The following is a 19,859-nucleotide window of genomic DNA, read 5'->3' as shown; positions in this document are numbered from 1 at the left end:
GCGAATCTTGGATGGCATCTTTGTTTTCCTGACAATTTTTCCCACACTTGCATTCCAAAAGATAGAGGACAGAAGTGCTATTGCAGTTCATAAATTCTTTTATTTTGTATTCCTTTTTTTTTATCCGAATCGCTGAAAGTTTTCCTATTTGGGTGAAGATACTTGCAGATGTTGCAACGTCCGCATTTGTGTGATCCTGTACATTTTGGCATGATTTGGGTACTAGCTAACTTTCCTGGTAGCATACTGGGTGCCATCAAGTCCTTGAGGCTCTTTGATTTCCTAAAGATAATCTGGAGGTTTTGGCGGGAGCATTTCTTTTAAAATGGGGTTCATGAGTAAGATGTCCCAGTGGTTTCAAACTGAGTTTCTTATAACTCACTCATGGCGACTGTATGTGGTGATGAAGGCCACCTGTTCCTTCTTCTCCCCTTTGTCCTTATATTCCAGTAGTTTTTCTCTGTCAGTGTCCCTTGTTTTCATAATGGCTTCATAAATAATTCCCGTTGGATAATTCTTCTCCTCAAATCTACTCCCATACACCTCAAACTGTGCCTCGCAATCTTCTACTGTGCTGCAATTTCTCTTAGTTCTGTGGAATTGGGAATATGGGATGTTCTTCATTTTTTCAGGTGATTGCTTTTGTAATGTAGGTAGCTGTTTCTGTCTACTGTTTTGATGTAGTTCTTCGTGATTACTTTACCTTCCACTCCTGCTAGTATCAAGTCAAGGAATTTGATAGAGTTGGCGTTGACATTGGAAGTAAAAAAATAAGAATTTACTTACCGATAATTCTATTTCTCGTAGTCCGTAGTGGATGCTGGGGACTCCGAAAGGACCATGGGGAATAGCGGCTCCGCAGGAGACAGGGCACAAAAGTAAAGCTTTAGAACTACCTGGTGTGCACTGGCTCCTCCCCCTATGACCCTCCTCCAAGCCTCAGTTAGGATACTGTGCCCAGACGAGCGTACACAATAAGGAAGGATTTTGAATCCCGGGTAAGACTCATACCAGCCACACCAATCACACCGTACAACTCGTGATCTAAACCCATTTAACAGCATGATAACAGAGGAGCCTCTAGAAAAGATGGCTCACTACAGCAATAACCCGATTTTTTGGTATCAATAACTATGTACCAGTATTGCAGACAATCCGCACTTGGGATGGGCGCCCAGCATCCACTACGGACTACGAGAAATAGAATTATCGGTAAGTAAATTCTTATTTTCTCTAACGTCCTAAGTGGATGCTGGGGACTCCGTAAGGACCATGGGGATTATACCAAAGCTCCCAAACGGGCGGGAGAGTGCGGATGACTCTGCAGCACCAAATGAGAGAACTCCAAGTCCTCCTCAGCCAGGGTATCAATTTTGTAGAATTTTACAAACGTATTTGCTCCTGACCAAGTAGCTGCTCGGCAAAGTTGTAAAGCCGAGACCCCTCGGGCAGCCGCCCAAGATGAGCCCATCTTCCTTGTGGAGTGGGCATTTACAGATTTTTGGCTGTGGCAGGCCTGCCACAGAATGTGCAAGCTGAATTGTACTACAAATCCAACGAGCAATAGTCTGCTTAGAAGCAGGAGCACCCAGCTTGTTGGGTGCATACAGGATAAACAGCGAGTCAGATTTTCTGACTCCAGCCGTCCTGGAAACATATATTTTCAGGGCCCTGACAACGTCTAGCAACTTGGAGTCCTCCAAGTCCCTAGTAGCCGCAGGCACCACAATAGGTTGGTTCAGGTGAAACGCTGAAACCCCTTAGGGAGAAACTGAGGACGAGTCCTCAATTCCGCCCTGTCCGAATGGAAAATCAGATAAGGGCTTTTACAGGATAAAGCCGCCAATTCTGACACGCGCCTGGCCCAGGCCAGGGCCAACAGCATGACCACTTTCCATGTGAGATACTTTAACTCCACAGATTTAAGTGGTTCAAACCAATGTGACTTTTGGAACCCAAAAACTACATTGAGATCCCAAGGTGCCCCTGGAGGCACAAAAGGAGGCTGTATATGCAGTACCCCTTTTACAACGTCTGAACTTCAGGGACTGAAGCTAGTTCTTTTTGGAAGAAAATTGACAGGGCCGAAATTTGAACCTTAATGGACCCCAATTTCAGGCCCATAGACACTCCTGTTTGCAGGAAATGTAGGAATCGACCCAGTTGAATTTCCTCCGTCGGGCCTTACTGGCCTCGCACCACGCAACATATTTTCGCCAAATGCGGTGATAATGTTTTGCGGTTACATCCTTCCTGGCTTTGATCAGGATAGGGATGACTTCATCCGGAATGCCTTTTTTCCTTCAGGATCCGGCGTTCAACCGCCATGCCGTCAAACGCAGCCGCGGTAAGTCTTGGAACAGACAGGGTCCTTGCTGGAGCAGGTCCCTTCTTAGAGGTAGAGGCCACGGATCCTCCGTGAGCATCTCTTGAAGTTCCGGTTACCAAGTCCTTCTTGGCCAATCCGGAGCCACGAATATAGTGCTTACTCCTCTCCATCTTATCAATCTCAGTACCTTGGGTATGAGAGGCAGATGAGGGAACACATACACTGACTGGTACACCCACGGTGTTACCAGAGCGTCTACAGCTATTGCCTGAGGGTCCCTTGACCTGGCGCAATACCTGTCGAGTTTTTCCCAACGGTTTATAATCATGTGGAAGACTTCTGGGTGAAGTCCCCACTCTCCCGGGTGGAGGTCGTGTCTGCTGAGGAAGTCTGCTTCCCAGTTGTCCACTCCCGGAATTGCTGACAGTGCTATCACATGATTTTCCGCCCAGCGAAGAATCCTTGCAGCTTCTGCCATTGCCCTCCTGCTTCTTGTGCCACCCTGTCTGTTTACGTGGGTGACTGCCGTGATGTTGTCCGACTGGATCAACACCGGCTGACCTTGAAGCAGAGGTCTTGCTAAGCTTAGAGCATTGTAAATGGCCCTTAGCTTCAGGATATTTATGTGAAGTGATGTCTCCAGGCTTGACCATAAGCCCTGGAAATTCCTTCCCTGTGTGACTGCTCCCCAGCCTCGCAGGCTGGCATCCGTGGTCACCAGGACCCAGTCCTGAATGCCGAATCTGCGGCCCTCTAGAAGATGATCACTCTGCAACCAACACAGGAGGGACACCCTTGTTCTTGGTGACAGGGTTATCCGCTGATGCATCTGAAGATGCGACCCGGACCATTTGTCCAGCAGGTCCCACTGGAAAGTTCTTGCGTGGAATCTGCCGAATGGGATTGCTTCGTAGGAAGCCACCATTTTACCCAGAACCCTTGTGCATTGATGCACTGAGACTTGGCTCGGTTTTAGGAGGTTCCTGACTAGCTCGGATAACTCCCTGGCTTTCTCCTCCGGGAGAAACACCTTTTTCTGGACTGTGTCCAGGATCATCCCTAGGAAACGAATACGAGTCGTCGGAACCAGCTGCGATTTTGGAATATTGAGAATCCAATCGTGCTGCCGCAACACTACCTGAGATAGTGCTACACCGACCTCCAACTGTTCCCTGGATCTTACCCTTATCAGGGAATCGTCCAAGTAAGGGATAACTAAAATTCCCTTCCTTCGAAGGAATATCATCATTTCGGCCATTACCTTGGTAAAGACCCGGGGTGCCGTGGACCATCCATACGGCAGCGTCTGAACTGATAGTGACAGTTCTGTACCATAAACCTGAGGTACCCTTGGTGAGAAGGGTAAATTTGGACATGAAGGTAAGCATCCTTGATGTCCCGAGACATCATGTAGTCCCCTTCTTCCAGGTTCGCAATCACCGCTCTGAGTGACTCAATCTTGAATTTGAACCTCTGTATGTAAGTGTTCAAAGATTTTAGATTTAGAATCGGTCTCACCGAGCCGTCCGGCTTCGGTACCACAACAGTGTGGAATAATACCCCGTTCCCTGTTGCAGGAGGGGTACCTTGATTATCACCTGCTGGGAATACAGCTTGTGAATGGCTTCCAAAACTGTCTCCCTGTCAGAAGGAGACATCGGTAAAGCCGACTTTAGGAAACGGCGAGGGGGAGACGTCTCGAATTCCAATTTGTACCCCTGAGATATCACCTGAAGGATCCAGGGGTCTACTTGCGAGTGAGCCCACTGCGCGCTGAAATTCATTGAGACGGGCCCCCCACCGTGCCTGATTCTGCTTGTAAAGCCCCAGCGTCATACTGAGGGCTTGGCAGAGGCGGGAGAGGGTTTCTGTTCCTGGGAACTGGCTGATTTCTGCAGCCTTTTTCCTCTCCCTCTGTCACGGGGCAGAAATGAGGAACCTTTTGCCCGCTTGTCCACGAAAAGACTGCGCCTGATAATACGGCGTCTTCTCATGTTGAGAGGCGACCTGGGGTACAAACTTGGATTTCCCAGCTGTTGCCGTGGCCACCAGGTCTGAAAGACCGACCCCAAATAACTCCTCCCCTTAATAAGGCAATACTTCCAAATGCCGTTTGAAATCCGCATCACCTGACCACTGTCGTGTCCATAACCCTCTACTGGTAGAAATGGACAACGCACTTAGACTTGATGCCAGTCGGCAAAATTCCGCTGTGCATCACGCATATATAGAAATGCATCTTTTAAATGCTCTATAGGCAAAAATTAAACTTTTCACTAAGCAGCTCAGGAGAGCCACCTAGTGTGCACCCTTCTCGTTCGGGCACAGAAATCTAACTGAGGCTTGGAGGAGGGTCATAGGGGGAGGAGCCAGTGCACACCAGGTAGTTCTAAAGCTTTACTTTTGTGCCCAGTCTCCTGCGGAGCCGCTATTCCCCATGGTCCTTACGGAGTCCCCAGCATCCACTTAGGACGTTAGAGAAAAAGGGTTATGTCATTGCTGGATAAATATTCTAAAAATGAATAAAAGAGGTACACGTTGCCATCCCATATAATTAAAATATCATCGCTATACCGTTTATAAAGAACGATATGTTCTATTAATCTGTGGGAGTTTTAGATTAGAGCCTGCTCCCAGCACCCCATAAACAAGTTTGCAAAGCTAGGCACAAAAATAGTCCCCATAGCTGTTCCACAGCACTGTGCAGAGGCTGGGGGCAGTCCAGCAGCTTCCAGAGTGCTGGGCTTGCCCCCAGCATGACGGTGGGCAGCATCACATAACGTGACCGAACGGGACCAAGGCCATGCCCCAAGGGTCAAGATCTGCCAGTTTTCCCGGTGCATGGAGATGACATCATCTCCAAACGCCGGGCAGAAGACATTGCACCCGGGTACAGTCTAAACAGCGCCAACCTGGGATATTTCCGGGTCAAAGCCATTGGGGAAAAGGGGTCCATCTCGGGTCTGACCTGGCTTGGAACCGTGTTCCAAATCCCAGGTCAGACCCGAGACTTCTAGTGTAAAAGGGGTATAAGAGATCCAGCATAATTCTTGCCTGCACAGCATTCTGAATCTATCACCGGTTCCGACTGTAGATGGTACTTAGCAAAGTGCTTGGAGACACTATGTAACATAAAGCGCTGTGAGTAGACCTTTGTGAGCCAATGTTTGCTGCTTTAACAAAACAGGCAGACTCTCACAAAGTCCAGCTCCTCCATAAACTTGGAGGCTTATTACATTTAGCACCAAGTGTAAGAAAGGCATAACATTCTTTCCAAATAACTTCTTGTATAAGATTAAGGAAGGGAGTCGTGTCTTGAAGAAGAGACCTTAGCCGTGCAACCCCTTATAAAACCAGGTTTGTTGGGCACTAGGTTCAGGGACATAGTCAGGCCACTGGCGTGTGGCTATAGTTAGGCATGCACAAAGCCTGAGCTTCTATAATTGACTTGGCATTAGGCTCAGGTCACTCAAGTTTCAGTTAAACCATTGAGGGCCATTGCTATTATTGTAAGCGCAATAGTAAGGTGCATGTGCAAGAGCAGAGTATTGTCTGTTGTTGGGAAAGGATGATGTTAGAGGGTTTGCAGAACCCCATACCCGCCAAGTGTACCTTTTTGGCATGTACAGTACTTTTTTTTTTTTATGGTCTGTACCGATTTTTGGCTCTCCAAACTTCCATTGAAAGTATAGGAAAAGGGGTGTGGTCATGCCCCCTTTACCAGTGGCCATGCCCCTTTTTTGAATTTGTACCAATTTTTATGTGTAAAATGTTGGAGGGTATGGAACCCTATGACGATATCACATGACTAAGGAAGGCTTGGATTTTCTGAGACAGTAAAGCGATGGATAAGGAGAAAAGGAATGTTGTGTTTCTTCAGATCAGCAGTTTTGCACATCATGATACTGCTCAGTTCAAGACATTTTCGCAATCTTCAGATAAAATATCACTGTCCACAAGGAGTTAAAATTTTTGTTGTGCATCTTGTCAGGATGGCCGAGCGGTCTAAGGCGCTGCGTTCAGGTCGCAGTCTCCTCTGGAGGCGTGGGTTCGAATCCCACTTCTGACATTTGTTTTATTTTTTTAAGTTCATTAATGAAAAAGTAGAGATTGAAGATGTTTCAGTGTTATAGCATAAAATACACTATGTTCGGTTATATAAAAAAAATGACTATCTTAAAAAAATTTTTTTTTATACAAGTATAAAAAGGAGGTATATCATCTTTAAGGTGCTGGAGGTCACAGTGAGGGAAACCCAATGCGTTTCGTCCTAAAACTTCATCAAGGGGTTCTGTTTGCTGTGACATGGCTCTTACTTATACCCCTAACAATTAGGTATACAGTTGTGACATCACTTCCTGCACTTAGTAATTAATGATGATACTAGGGCATTATGGCATTCTATATATATTAGCTGACACAGAACAGCATAATTAAGTCTTAAACATAAAAAATGTACGTTTTCTCTGCTTAAAAACTAAGATTTTAACAGTTCTTTATTGAAGGTGGCATTTCCGCCACACTGCCTGTGTATGTTCATTTGTACTGGGTATGTGGCACTTCAGTACCACTTCCGGCTCCTCTCTGCACATGTCCAGAGGACGGTGATGCCGTGGAACGCACATTGCTTCCAGTGATGTGGTCCACCTCACTTCCATTCTGTTAGCGGTATTCTTTCAGTCCCGGTAGCCATCTTTAAGGAGACCATTAACTGAGGACAATGCAGTGTATTCTCTGCATAGGGTTTCGTTTGTGAGCAGAAAAGAATAATGAAAAATGGGATTAAATAAACTAATCATATTTCTAAGGAGGTTTCTTCAGCATATTTCTTTTATATATTTAAGTGTTCATAGATCACATTTGATATCCTATAAGTGACAAACTGAGTGGATGTGTTCTGCATAGTATATAAACAATACAGAATATTGAATAATTTAATAAATAAATGATAAATTATTTGGTGACATGTTACAGTAGTGATTATTTTAATTTTTTTTAAATGTAATTAATAACATATATGTGAATATAGTTAGAGTTCTGGAGTAATTATTGCCTTACAGAGTTTTAATGTGAATATTTACATTATTAAACATGTATAATAATTAGTGACTGAAAATAAGATATCTGTGTTTATGTGTTCTCTAGAATCACATGTGTATTGGTTTATTCTTTATGGTTTGTTTATGGAACCCAATCTTCCCAGGTGGTCCCCCATCCCAGTACTGGACGGGCCCCACACTACTTAGCTTCCAAGATCAGATGAGATTGGGCATTTCCAGTGGAGGTTGGTCGTACATTTGTATAACTCGTATATCATCAAGATTCATACTATTCTTTATCAGTGACTAAATAAAGTGCAATAATGTGTTTTTAATTTATAGAAACAAGTGAAATAAATAGGTGAAACAAATAGAGGAAAGGGGTGACTAAGGGTGAATACTTAAAAGTGGGAATGGGCTGTAGTACAGGATATCCTTCAAGAAGACAGAACCTCTACAGGAATGGAGCTATCTCGTAGTTGTCGTTGAACCCAGAAGGGTGTATCGTTTGGAGCTGGAAGATCCAAAACCTCTCACGTCTGGAAAGTTTATTTGCCAGATCGCCACCTCTTTCTCCAAGCTTCACCAATTCAATAGCTTTATAGGTCAAATCTGCTGGATTGGAGATATGTGTGTTGAAGTGCCTGGATATTGCATTTGAGTGTCTACTTTGGTTTTTTATGTTGCGAATATGCTCCTGAATGCGAATCTTGGATGGCATCTTTGTTTTCCTGACAATTTTTCCCACATTTGCATTCCAAAAGATAGAGGACAGAAGTGCTATTGCAGTTCATAAATTCTTTTATTTTGTATTCCTTTTTTTTTATCCGAATCGCTGAAAGTTTTCCTATTTGGGTGAAGATACTTGCAGATGTTGCAACGTCCGCATTTGTGTGATCCTGTACATTTTGGCATGATTTGGGTACTAGCTAACTTTCCTGGTAGCATACTGGGTGCCATCAAGTCCTTGAGGCTCTTTGATTTCCTAAAGATAATCTGGAGGTTTTGGCGGGAGTATTTCTTTTAAAATGGGGTTCATGAGTAAGATGTCCCAGTGGTTTCAAACTGAGTTTCTTATAACTCACTCATGGCGACTGTATGTGGTGATGAAGGCCACCTGTTCCTTCTTCTCCCCTTTGTCCTTATATTCCAGTAGTTTTTCTCTGTCAGTGTCCCTTGTTTTCATAATGGCTTCATAAATAATTCCCGTTGGATAATTCTTCTCCTCAAATCTACTCCCATACACCTCAAACTGTGCCTCGCAATCTTCTACTGTGCTGCAATTTCTCTTAATTCTGTGGAATTGGGAATATGGGATGTTCTTCATTTTTTCAGGTGATTGCTTTTGTAATGTAGGTAGCTGTTTCTGTCTACTTTTTTGATGTAGTTCTTCGTGATTACTTTACCTTCCACTCCTGCTAGTATCAAGTCAAGGAATTTGATAGAGTTGGCGTTGACATTGGAAGTAAAAAAAAGGGTTATATCATTGCTGGATAAATATTCTAAAAATGAATAAAAGAGGTACACGTTGCCATCCCATATAATTAAAATATCATCGATATACCGTTTATAAAGAACGATATGTTCTTTAAATCTGTGGGAGTTTTAGATTAGAGCCTGCTCCCAGCACCCCATAAACAAGTTTGCAAAGCTAGGCACAAAAATAGTCCCCATAGCTGTTCCACAGCACTGTGCAGAGGCTGGGGGCAGTCCAGCAGCTTCCAGAGTGCTGGGCTTGCCCCCAGCATGACAGTGGGCAGCATCACCTAACGTGACCGAACGGGACCAAGGCCATGCCCCAAGGGTCAAGATCTGCCAGTTTTCCCGGTGCATGGAGATGACATCATCTCCAAACGCCGGGCAGAAGACATTGCACCCGGGTACAGTCTAAACAGCACCAACCTGGGATATTTCCGGGTCAACGCCATTGGGGAAAAGGGGTCCATCTCGGGTCTGACCTGGCTTGGAACCGTGTTCCAAATCCCGGGTCAGACCCGAGACTTCTAGTGGAAAAGGGGTATAAGAGGTCCAGCATAATTCTTGCCTGCACAGCATTCTGAATCTGTCACCGGTTCCGACTGTAGATGGTACTTAGCAAAGTGCTTGGAGACACTATGTAACATAAAGCGCTGTGAGTAGACCTTTGTGAGCCAATATTTGCTGCTTTAACAAAACAGGCAGACTCTCACAAAGTCCAGCTCCTCCATAAACTTGGAGGCTTATTACATTTAGCACCAAGTGTAAGAAAGGCATAACATTCTTTCCAAATAACTTCTTGTATAAGATTAAGGAAGGGAGTCGTGTCTTGAAGAAGAGACCTTAGCCGTGCAACCCCTTATAAAACCAGGTTTGTTGGGCACTAGGTTCAGGGACATAGTCAGGCCACTGGCGTGTGGCTATAGTTAGGCATGCACAAAGCCTGAGCTTCTATAATTGACTTGGCATTAGGCTCAGGTCACTCAAGTTTCAGTTAAACCATTGAGGGCCATTGCTATTATTGTAAGCGCAATAGTAAGGTGCATGTGCAAGAGCAGAGTATTGTCTGTTGTTGGGAAAGGATGATGTTAGAGGGTTTGCAGAACCCCATACCCGCCAAGTGTACCTTTTTGGCATGTACAGTACTTTTTTTTTTTTATGGTCTGTACCGATTTTTGGCTCTCCAAACTTCCATTGAAAGTATAGGAAAAGGGGTGTGGTCATGCCCCCTTTACCAGTGGCCATGCCCCTTTTTTGAATTTGTACCAATTTTTATGTGTAAAATGTTGGAGGGTATGGAACCCTATGACGATATCACATGACTAAGGAAGGCTTGGATTTTCTGAGACAGTAAAGCGATGGATAAGGAGAAAAGGAATGCTGTGTTTCTTCAGATCAGCAGTTTTGCACATCATGATACTGCTCAGTTCAAGACATTTTCGCAATCTTCAGATAAAATATCACTGTCGACAAGGAGGTAAAAATTTTTGTTGTGTATCTTGTCCAGATGGCCGAGCGGTCTAAGGCGCTGCGTTCAAGTCGCAGTCTCCTCTGGAGGCGTGGGTTCGAATCCCACTTCTGACATGTGTGATTTAGTTTTGGGGATTTTTTTTAAGTTCAGTAATGAAAAAGTAAAGATTGAAGAAGTTTCAGTGTTAAAGATGGATGCAGGGCTATGTTTTACTCTAGGAGATATATATATCTCCTATACTTTTTGGTCGGCACTACCAGTCAAAGAAATATGTCCCTGGAGCTCCCCCAGGCAAGCAAACCACAAATAGAGATCGTTTCGGTTTTATTCCAAAATCGTCATCAGTGTATGATCCTGATGACGATTTTGGAATAAAACCGAAACGTTGATGACATGACCATTGATTATGGAAAAGACCCGTGAGTGCCACCTGCTTATTGATCTCTCTCTCTCTGTATTATATATATATATATATATATATATATATATAATATAAGAATTTACTCACCGGTAATTCTATTTCTCGTAGTCCGTAGTGGATGCTGGGAACTCCGTAAGGACCATGGGGAATAGCGGGTCCGAAGGAGGCTGGGCACTCTAGAAAGATTTAGGACTACCTGGTGTGCACTGGCTCCTCCCACTATGACCCTCCTCCAAGCCTCAGTTAGGACACCGTGCCCGGACGAGCAGACATAATAAGGAAGGATTTAGAATCCCGGGTAAGACTCTTACCAGCCACACCAATCACACCGTACAACTCGTGATACTATATCCAGTTTGACAGTATGAAAAACAACTGAGCCTCTCAACAGATGGCTCAACAATAACCCTTTAGTTAACAATAACTATTTACAAGTATTGCAGACAATCCGCACTTGGGATGGGCGCCCAGCATCCACTACGGACTACGAGAAATAGAATTACCGGTGAGTAAATTCTTATTTTCTCTAACGTCCTAGTGGATGCTGGGAACTCCGTAAGGACCATGGGGATTATACCAAAGCTCCCAAACGGGCGGGAGAGTGCGGATGACTCTGTAGCACCGAATGAGAGAACTCCAGGTCCTCCTCAGCCAGGGTATCAAATTTGTAGAATTTTGCAAATGTGTTTGCCCCTGACCAAGTAGCTGCTCGGCAAAGTTGTAAAGCCGAGACGCCTCGGGCAGCCGCCCAAGATGAGCCCACCTTCCTTGTGGAATGGGCATTTACAGATTTTGGCTGTGGCATGCCTGCCACAGAATGTGCAAGCTGAATTGTACTACAAATCCAGCGAGCAATAGACTGCTTAGAAGCAGGAGCACCCAGCTTGTTGGGTGCATACAGGATAAACAGCGAGTCAGATTTTCTGACTCCAGCCGTCCTGGAAACATATATTTTCAGGGCCCTGACAACGTCTAGCAACTTGGAGTCCTCCAAATCCTTAGTAGCCGCAGGCACCACAATAGGCTGGTTCAGGTGAAACGCTGACACCACCTTAGGGAGAAACTGGGGACGAGTCCTCAATTCTGCCCTATCCATATGGAAAATCAGATAAGGGCTTTTACATGATAAAGCCGCCAATTCTGACACTCGCCTGGCTGAAGCCAAGGCCAATAACATGACCACTTTCCACGTGAGATATTTCAGATCCACGGTTTTTAGTGGCTCAAACCAATGTGATTTTAAGAAACTCAACATCACGTTGAGATCCCAAGGTGCCACAGGAGGCACAAATGGGGGCTGAATATGCAGCACTCCTTTCATAAATGTCTGAACTTCAGGTACTGAAGCTAGTTCTTTTTGAAAGAAAATCGACAGAGCCGAGATCTGTACTTTAATGGAGCCTAGTTTTAGGCCCATATTCACTCCTGCTTGCAGGAAATGCAGAAATCGACCTAGTTGAAATTCCTCTGTTGGGGCCTTTTTGGCCTCGCACCATGCAACATATTTCCGCCATATGCGGTGATAATGCTTTGCCGTAACATCTTTTCTAGCCTTAATAAGCGTAGGAATGACTTCCTCCGGAATACCCTTTTCCTTTAGGATCCGGTGTTCAACCGCCATGCCGTCAAACGCAGCCGCGGTAAGTCTTGGAACAGACAGGGCCCCTGTTGTAGCAGGTCCTGTCTGAGCGGTAGAGGCCACGGGTCCTCTGAGAGCATCTCTTGAAGTTCCGGGTACCACGCTCGTCTTGGCCAATCCGGAACCACGAGAATGGTGTTTTCTCCTCGCTTTCTTATTATTCTCAATACCTTTGGTATGAGAGGCAGAGGAGGGAACACATAAACCGACTGGTACACCCACGGTGTCACTAGAGCGTCCACAGCTATCGCCTGAGGGTCCCTTGACCTGGCGCAATATCTTTTTAACTTTTTGTTGAGGCGGGACGCCATCATGTCCACCTGTGGTTTTTCCCAAACGGTTTACCAGCATCTGGAAGACTTCTGGATGAAGTCCCCACTCTCCCGGGTGGAGGTCGTGTCTGCTGAGGAAGTCTGCTTCCCAGTTGTCCACTCCCGGAATGAACACTGCTGACAGTGCTAGTACATGATTCTCCGCCCATCGGAGAATTCTTGTGGCTTCCGCCATCGCCATCCTGCTTCTTGTGCCGCCCTGTCGATTTACATGGGCGACTGCCGTGATGTTGTCTGACTGAATCAGCACTGGCTGTTGTAGGAGCAGGGATTTTGCTTGACTTAGGGCATTGTAGATGGCCCTTAGTTCCAGAATATTTATGTGAAGGGAAGTCTCCTGACTCGACCATAGTCCTTGGAAGTTTCTTCCCTGTGTGACTGCCCCCCAGCCTCGAAGGCTGGCATCCGTGGTCACCAGGACCCAGTCCTGTATGCCGAACCTGCGGCCCTCTAGAAGACGGGCACTCTGCAGCCACCACAGTAGCGACACCCTGGTTCTTGGAGACAGGGTTATCAAGCGATGCATCTGAAGATGCGATCCGGACCACTGGTCCAACAGGTCCCACTGAAAGATTCTGGCATGGAACCTGCCAAAGGGAATTGCTTCGTAAGAAGCCACCATCTTTCCCAGGACCCGCGTGCAGCGATGCACTGATACCTGTTTTGGTTTCAGGAGGTCTCTGACTAGAGATGACACCTCCCTGGCTTTCTCCTCCGGGAGAAACACTTTTTTCTGGACTGTATCCAGAATCATACCCAGGAACAGCAGTCGTGTCGTTGGAACCAGCTGTGACTTTGGGATACTCAGAATCCAGCCGTGCTGGTGCAGCACCTCCTGAGATAGTGCTACTCCCACCAACAACTGTTCCTTGGACCTCGCTTTTATTAGGAGATCGTCCAAGTACGGGATAATTAAAACTCCCTTTTTTCGAAGGAGTATCATCATTTCCGCCATCACCTTGGTAAATACCCTCGGTGCCGTGGACAGTCCAAACGGCAGCGTCTGGAATTGGTAATGGCAATCCTGTACCACAAATCTGAGGTACTCCTGGTGAGGATGGTAAATGGGGACATGCAAGTAAGCATCCTTGATGTCCAGGGATACCATGTAATCCCCCTCGTCCAGGCTCGCAATAACCGCCCTGAGCGATTCCATCTTGAACTTGAATTTTTTTATGTATGTGTTCAAGGATTTCAAATTTAAAATGGGTCTCACCGAACCGTCCGGTTTCGGTACCACAAATAGTGTGGAATAGTAACCCCAGCCTTGTTGAAGTAGGGGTACCTTGATTATCACCTGCTGGGAATACAGCTTGTGAATTGCCGCTAGCACAGCCTCCCTGTCTGAGGGAGCAATCGGCAAGGCAGATTTTAGGAACCGGTGGGGTGGAGACGCCTCGAATTCCAGTTTGTACCCCTGAGATACTATTTGAAGGATCCAGGGATCCACCTGTGAGCGAGCCCACTGATCGCTGAAATTCTTGAGGCGGCCCCCCACCGTACCTGGCTCCGCCTGTGGAGCCCCACCGTCATGCGGCGGACTTGGAAGAAGAAGCGGGGGAGGACTTTTGCTCCTGGGAACCTGCTGTTTGTTGCAGTCTTTTTCCCCTACCTCTGCCTCTGGACAGAAAGGACCCGCCTTTTCCACGCCTGTTTTTCTGGGTCCGAAAGGACTGAACCTGATAAAACGGCGCCTTCTTAGGCTGTGAGGGGACATGGGGTAAAAATGCTGACTTCCCAGACGTTGCTGTGGAAACTAGGACCGAGAGACCATCCCCAAATAATTCCTCACCCTTATATGGTAACACTTCCATGTGCTTTTTTGAATCTGCATCTCCTGTCCACTGGCGAGTCCATAAGCCTCTCCTAGCAGAAATGGACAATGCACTTACTTTAGATGCCAATCGGCAGATTTCCCTTTGTGCATCTCTCATATATAAGACTGAGTCTTTTATATGGTCTATGGTTAACAGGATCGTGTCTCTGTCTAATGTGTCAATATTTTCTGACAGTTTATCTGACCACGCAGCGGCAGCACTGCACATCCAAGCTGACGCAATAGCTGGCCTAAGTATAATGCCTGTGTGTGTATATACAGACTTCAGGATCGCCTCCTGCTTTCTATCAGCAGGTTCCTTGAGGGCGGCCGTATCCGGAGACGGTAGTGCCACCTTTTTAGACAAACGTGTGAGCGCTTTATCCACTCTAGGGGGTGTTTCCCAACGTGACCTATCCTCTGGCGGGAAAGGGAACGCCATTAGTACTGTCAAAGTCAAAAATATTACATAGAGAGAACATACAAACTACACACATTTAAGTCGCTATACTTGCAAATATGCGCAGCGAGCACAGCAATATATGGTAACACACGCATTTGCTCAGACATGGCACGGAGATGGATTCGGCGCTTGTTTCATACAGTACATGGTTATGATAATGTCGGGCACCAGACATCATGGAGATTTAGAATTGGCTGATGAATTGATGTCATGAATGTGTATTATTTGAACAGAACCAGATGCGCCCGTCATGTTTGGTATTGAAGCAAGCAGATTGATGTGTGGGTTAGTTTGAGGCTTGTTGTGAAGTTGTGGGACATTGTAGAGGATAGATATGATTATATGTATAAAAGCTAAGATCATTTTGTTAGAACAATGAATGATCAAGCCAACCCTTTACTAAGATTTCAGGGCTGAACCTGATTAGCATATACAAAGCAAGAGAGACCCCTCCCCCAGGAACTAGGAAAACAGGCATGGCTAGAAAAGAAGTCAGTTTCAGTTTGCTTGGGGCCTCTGAGGACAGATATACTGTAGCTACTCACACAGCTACCTGGCACCCAGCAGCATGGCGGCTACATCCCCAGGACTGACCTCCAAACTAAAGGCTAAGTATTGAATTCACATGGCTAGATAAGGAAATATAGACAGATTGCTTTAAGGTCAATGGTGCTGGTTTAAATAGGATATTGTAACTTGTTTGTGTGATAGATCTGGGAATATGTGCTGGTAGCAATGGCAGGCTGATATGTGTGGTTACATTGTGATCTGGTCTTGTGATGAATATGCTCTGGTTATTGAGATACTGAAGTTGTTTGGAATGTGAAATTGAATAAGATGGTTCTAGGAAGTTGGATTGTAATTGTGAAAGGTGATTTAGATGGTTTGGAATTGTAAAATCAGAACATATGCATTGTTTTGAGGCTTGGACATTTTGGAATAAAATGGAGTCTTGTGTCTTCTGCTATGTGATTGTGGTGTAGCAGAGAGTGCCATGTGTTTGGACCTGCAAATCTAAAATGGCTGCTGCCGGGTATTTTCCCCTCCCCCTTTCAACCATGTGGTGCAGTCTTTGGAATCATGGGAGTTTTCCCAAAATGGAGTCTAGCTTCTGTCCCATGCGGTATTGTAGGGTTGTGCATATAGGGACAGCCAGTATGGGTAAGGTCAAGTATTTTCTCCACAAAGATTCTCAGCATTGACTAACTGCGCAGCGATTGTCTCTCACATGTGTAGTTTTATCTGCAATCATATTGTTCTTATTGTTATTGTGAGCCATATCTCTCTCTCTCTCTCTCTTCTCCTCTTTCTCCCTCATTTTCCCTTAAACGTAAATTGTATTGTATTGTATTTCCTGTGTAGTTATCTGGTTAGTTAGTCTATGTTATATTGGTAGTGTATAATTGTATTGTATTATTCTTTTGCAAGCATACCATCCATAATATATATATATATAAGGCGTTAGACCCTAAGCCCAGGTATCTGTGTATTTCTTATAGTGTTAAGTATTCTCAGAGCGTCGGTGACGCTCAAACAGCTTTTAAGTTAATAAGGTTACACTGCATTACATCTACACATTGTCACTGCACAAATGGTTACAGTATAAGTACATTCCTTAAGGTATAGTTAAGGGAGTACCCTTGCGGTACTTTTTGCGCCAATTGCGTACTGTGTTCTTTAACCTTTAACGTGTTTTTAATAGGACAAATATTATAGACATTGTCAATTGGCGGCTCCTCCGGTCTTCACATATCTGCACTAGGTAACTTCAGCAGACATTATCGGTCAGCAAAGAGTGGAAGGTAGTATCCCTCGTTAAACCGTTTGGAGGTCGGGGATACTGCAGTGCTGACCAGTTAATTGTCTGCTTCACTTGGTAAGGAGTGCTGAGGGAATTCGGGAACTGGAAGGTAGGAACAGTACGTTATTGTCTTTGAAAATCTGGTTTTTTTTTTTATTTCTATTTGGTGCCAACTACACACGCAGATTGGATGGTTTGTCTGTTTAAATAGGTTTAAAATTATTTTTAATCGCTCTGCATAGCCTTGATATAGTTTTTTTTTTTTTAAAACTCAGGCCTAGAATAACTTTAGGAGTTTGAATGATGACTTTCTTTGTGACAAGAAGCAGCATGGTCTGTCCACCATTTTGTGTGACCCTCATGGAGGTGAAAGGGGGAGGAGCAGCGGCCATTTTGGGAAGGTCAAAAAAAATTTTTTTTTTCTCTCCCCTAAGCGGCTGATTTTCAGTTGACTCAGGAAATAATCAGCCATCCACTGTCAAAAAGAAATCATCATTTAATGAGTTTTTTTTTATGCTTTTATTTAATCTATATCATAGTCAATCATAAGTAATAGTGATTGGTACTTATATGTAAAATCTATATGCGTGTGCTTACATCAATGTATGTTATTAGATTAAATTTAGAATTGCATGTTCATTTGTGTAAGTTTCACATCTCACCTTCCTGTTTGCCATTTGCATTGATAACGTGCTAAGAAAGATTTGTTGCTATTAGTAGTTAAAAAGATAAAAAGTAATATTTAAGGGTATAATTGTAAAAAGCACACACGCAGCTCTACCTAAAGGTACAAGGAGAGATTGGTGTGGTGCTCGGTAGACGATCGAGGATCATCTACATTGATAAACGTGTTAGTTGTGTTACGATGGTTAAAAGACTGGTGTACACGTGTCTCTAACAAAGGGTGAGACTCGCGTGCGCAAAGGCCGACGCACGCAGCGTAAATTACGCAACGGAGCGTCTGGGTACGCCCAAGTAACTCAAGTCACACGATAGTGTTATTTTAGCAGGCGAAGAGGTGGCAACGCGATAAATAGCGCAAGTCGATTTTAGTGTCCAAAATTTAAATGAACAGATCCTTCTCCAAATTTACAACACATCTGGTGTAAAGGAAATTTCTGCGCAGAAATAGAAATAGAAACAAAAGTGTACATGTGTTGAGTGAGTGTTTGCATATAAGTTTTTTTACAATATTGGGGATTGAACCAAAGAAATCATCGAGTTCTCGTGAAGGTACATACGTATAAGTGACATACGTGGTGGCTAGGGAGGCATCTCTGGTTAAACATAAAATTTGAGCATTAGAGTGTAGCGGACCAGGAGGTATAGCAGACCAGGAGGTCAGACCAGGAGGTCGTATAACAGACCAGGAGGTCTAGGTACAAAGAAGTCCGCTATAGAGACAAGGCACAACACCAAGAAGGGTTGGTGCAACACCCATATAGGCCAATAAAGCTCAGGCTGAAGGAATTCGCAGCTGCCGAATGTCGATTCCACTGGTCGCTCCGTACATAAGATTAGTTGCTTATGTACTGAACGATTGTACCGCACGTAATTCTGTGCATTAGTTAGTAACCTGACCAGTACCATTTGTGTACGAACCCGGTCACAAACGCTATTTGTACATTCTAACGTGATTTGTGTAATTTTTTATTTTTATTTTTTGGTCACTCAGGAATTATCCGACAACCCCACCTTTACTGGAAAGGGTTAGTGCTCTTCGGATCACACTCACATGTTCCAGTAAACTAAGGTTAATAGGGGCCCTGGGTCGAGTACGCCAGCACTATATCAGTGTGAACAGGTCGTATTGGTCGGCGTGGGCAGAGTGAGTAAGGTGCTCGGTAAACCTTACCGTCAACCTATCTTTGAATATTTTGGTTTTTTGTACGGGTTCGCTGAAGACCCTGATATAAAGGTCAGAGGTAGAGCAAGCAACACCTGCAAATTATGGGGGCCAGTTGTTCAGGAAGGGGGCGATCAACCTCGGTTCGGGTTGATTCAGTGAACCGACCAGTCGGGTCGGCAAAGTACGTAATGTGTGAAAAATACGGGTCACACACAGAAGTTTTATGTGATGAATGGGAGAGAATGACTGTACATGACGGGGAGAAATCCCCAAGAGTAGGCAGCTTTAGCCCAGAAGTGTTACAGAACCTAAGGAGAAGGATAGGTCTCATTAAATCAGTAAAGAGACGGATCAAACATTATGATTGTTTAAAATTGTGGCAACAGGAAAGTGAAATGCAAAGAGAGTTAACTGACATATCTGACCCTCATCTTGGGAGGAGAGACATGGCAATGGAGAGGATTATGGTTGCGGAGAAAGGCACAATGTTGTACAATAAAAATGCACTTAGCAACTGTATTATAGATGATAAGAATAATTGTAATAAACATAACAATGATAATTGTAATACTGTTAAATGTACAACTATTAACCTATGCAAGTTGCACCCCATGTTAAACTTCCCTCAGGAATACAAGCAAGAAAGTGAGCTCAGCATGATGTCGGCACCTCTTCCAGCAGCCATCACACAAGACATCCAGGTGGACGCGACCGAATCGGTAAAGGCAATAATCAAACCCCCTAACGGAGGGTCAGGTGAGGTCGTGTCCACAGGTACGTACGGTGTTATATATCACGCGCAAACAAATGTACCCTATATTGTAAGACCAACACAAGGTGATGTAATTGAATTTAGTCCTGTCAGGGTGATCACAGTCCCCAATGGGAAGACTGACGATCAGGGAACCATTCCCGTCAAGGACAGTGCAATGCGCCATCCCTGGTCCCGGACAGAATTGAGATCAATCATGTCTGATTTCCCAGATCCTAGGAAAGATCTAAGTGTATGATCAAAGATTCACAGAAGGTATATCAACTCCCTAGACAACGACATAATCATGGTATCCAAGGAATCAGGTAGGTACAGGGAAAGCGATTGATGGTGATGAGCATCCAAGCATTAGAGGAGTCATCAAATCAACCAAGACCCCATTTCACTGACACTTGGAGGAAGCCCAGGGTTTGTGATCTTTGCAAAAGAGAAGGGCATTATGCCAGTAACT

The 19,859-nt window shown here is 44.7% G+C and overlaps 1 long non-coding RNA gene and 2 other non-coding genes across 3 annotated transcripts in view; 2 read left to right on the top strand and 1 right to left on the bottom strand.

Moving 5' to 3' along the window:
• The first annotated feature begins 6,315 nt into the window (after positions 1-6,315).
• Positions 6,316-6,398, top strand: TRNAL-CAG (transfer RNA leucine (anticodon CAG)). The gene has a single exon. It is a non-coding gene; the product is annotated as a tRNA-Leu (tRNA).
• A 409-nt stretch (positions 6,399-6,807) lies between these two features.
• LOC134965547 (uncharacterized) overlaps positions 6,808-19,859 on the bottom strand; it is a 68,680-nt gene continuing 55,628 nt past the window's right edge. Inside the window, exon 3 of the long non-coding RNA XR_010188428.1 lies at positions 6,808-7,063. This is a non-coding gene — a long non-coding RNA (uncharacterized LOC134965547). The remainder of the gene's footprint in view (positions 7,064-19,859) is intronic.
• TRNAL-CAA (transfer RNA leucine (anticodon CAA)) lies at positions 10,346-10,428 on the top strand. Its single transcript has one exon. It is a non-coding gene; the product is annotated as a tRNA-Leu (tRNA).

Source organism: Pseudophryne corroboree, chromosome 10 (genome assembly GCF_028390025.1).
Source record: "Pseudophryne corroboree isolate aPseCor3 chromosome 10, aPseCor3.hap2, whole genome shotgun sequence".
NCBI classification, from domain to species: domain Eukaryota; kingdom Metazoa; phylum Chordata; class Amphibia; order Anura; family Myobatrachidae; genus Pseudophryne; species Pseudophryne corroboree.
Note: the sequence above shows the minus strand (reverse complement) of the source record. Positions and strands in the feature narration are given on the sequence as shown.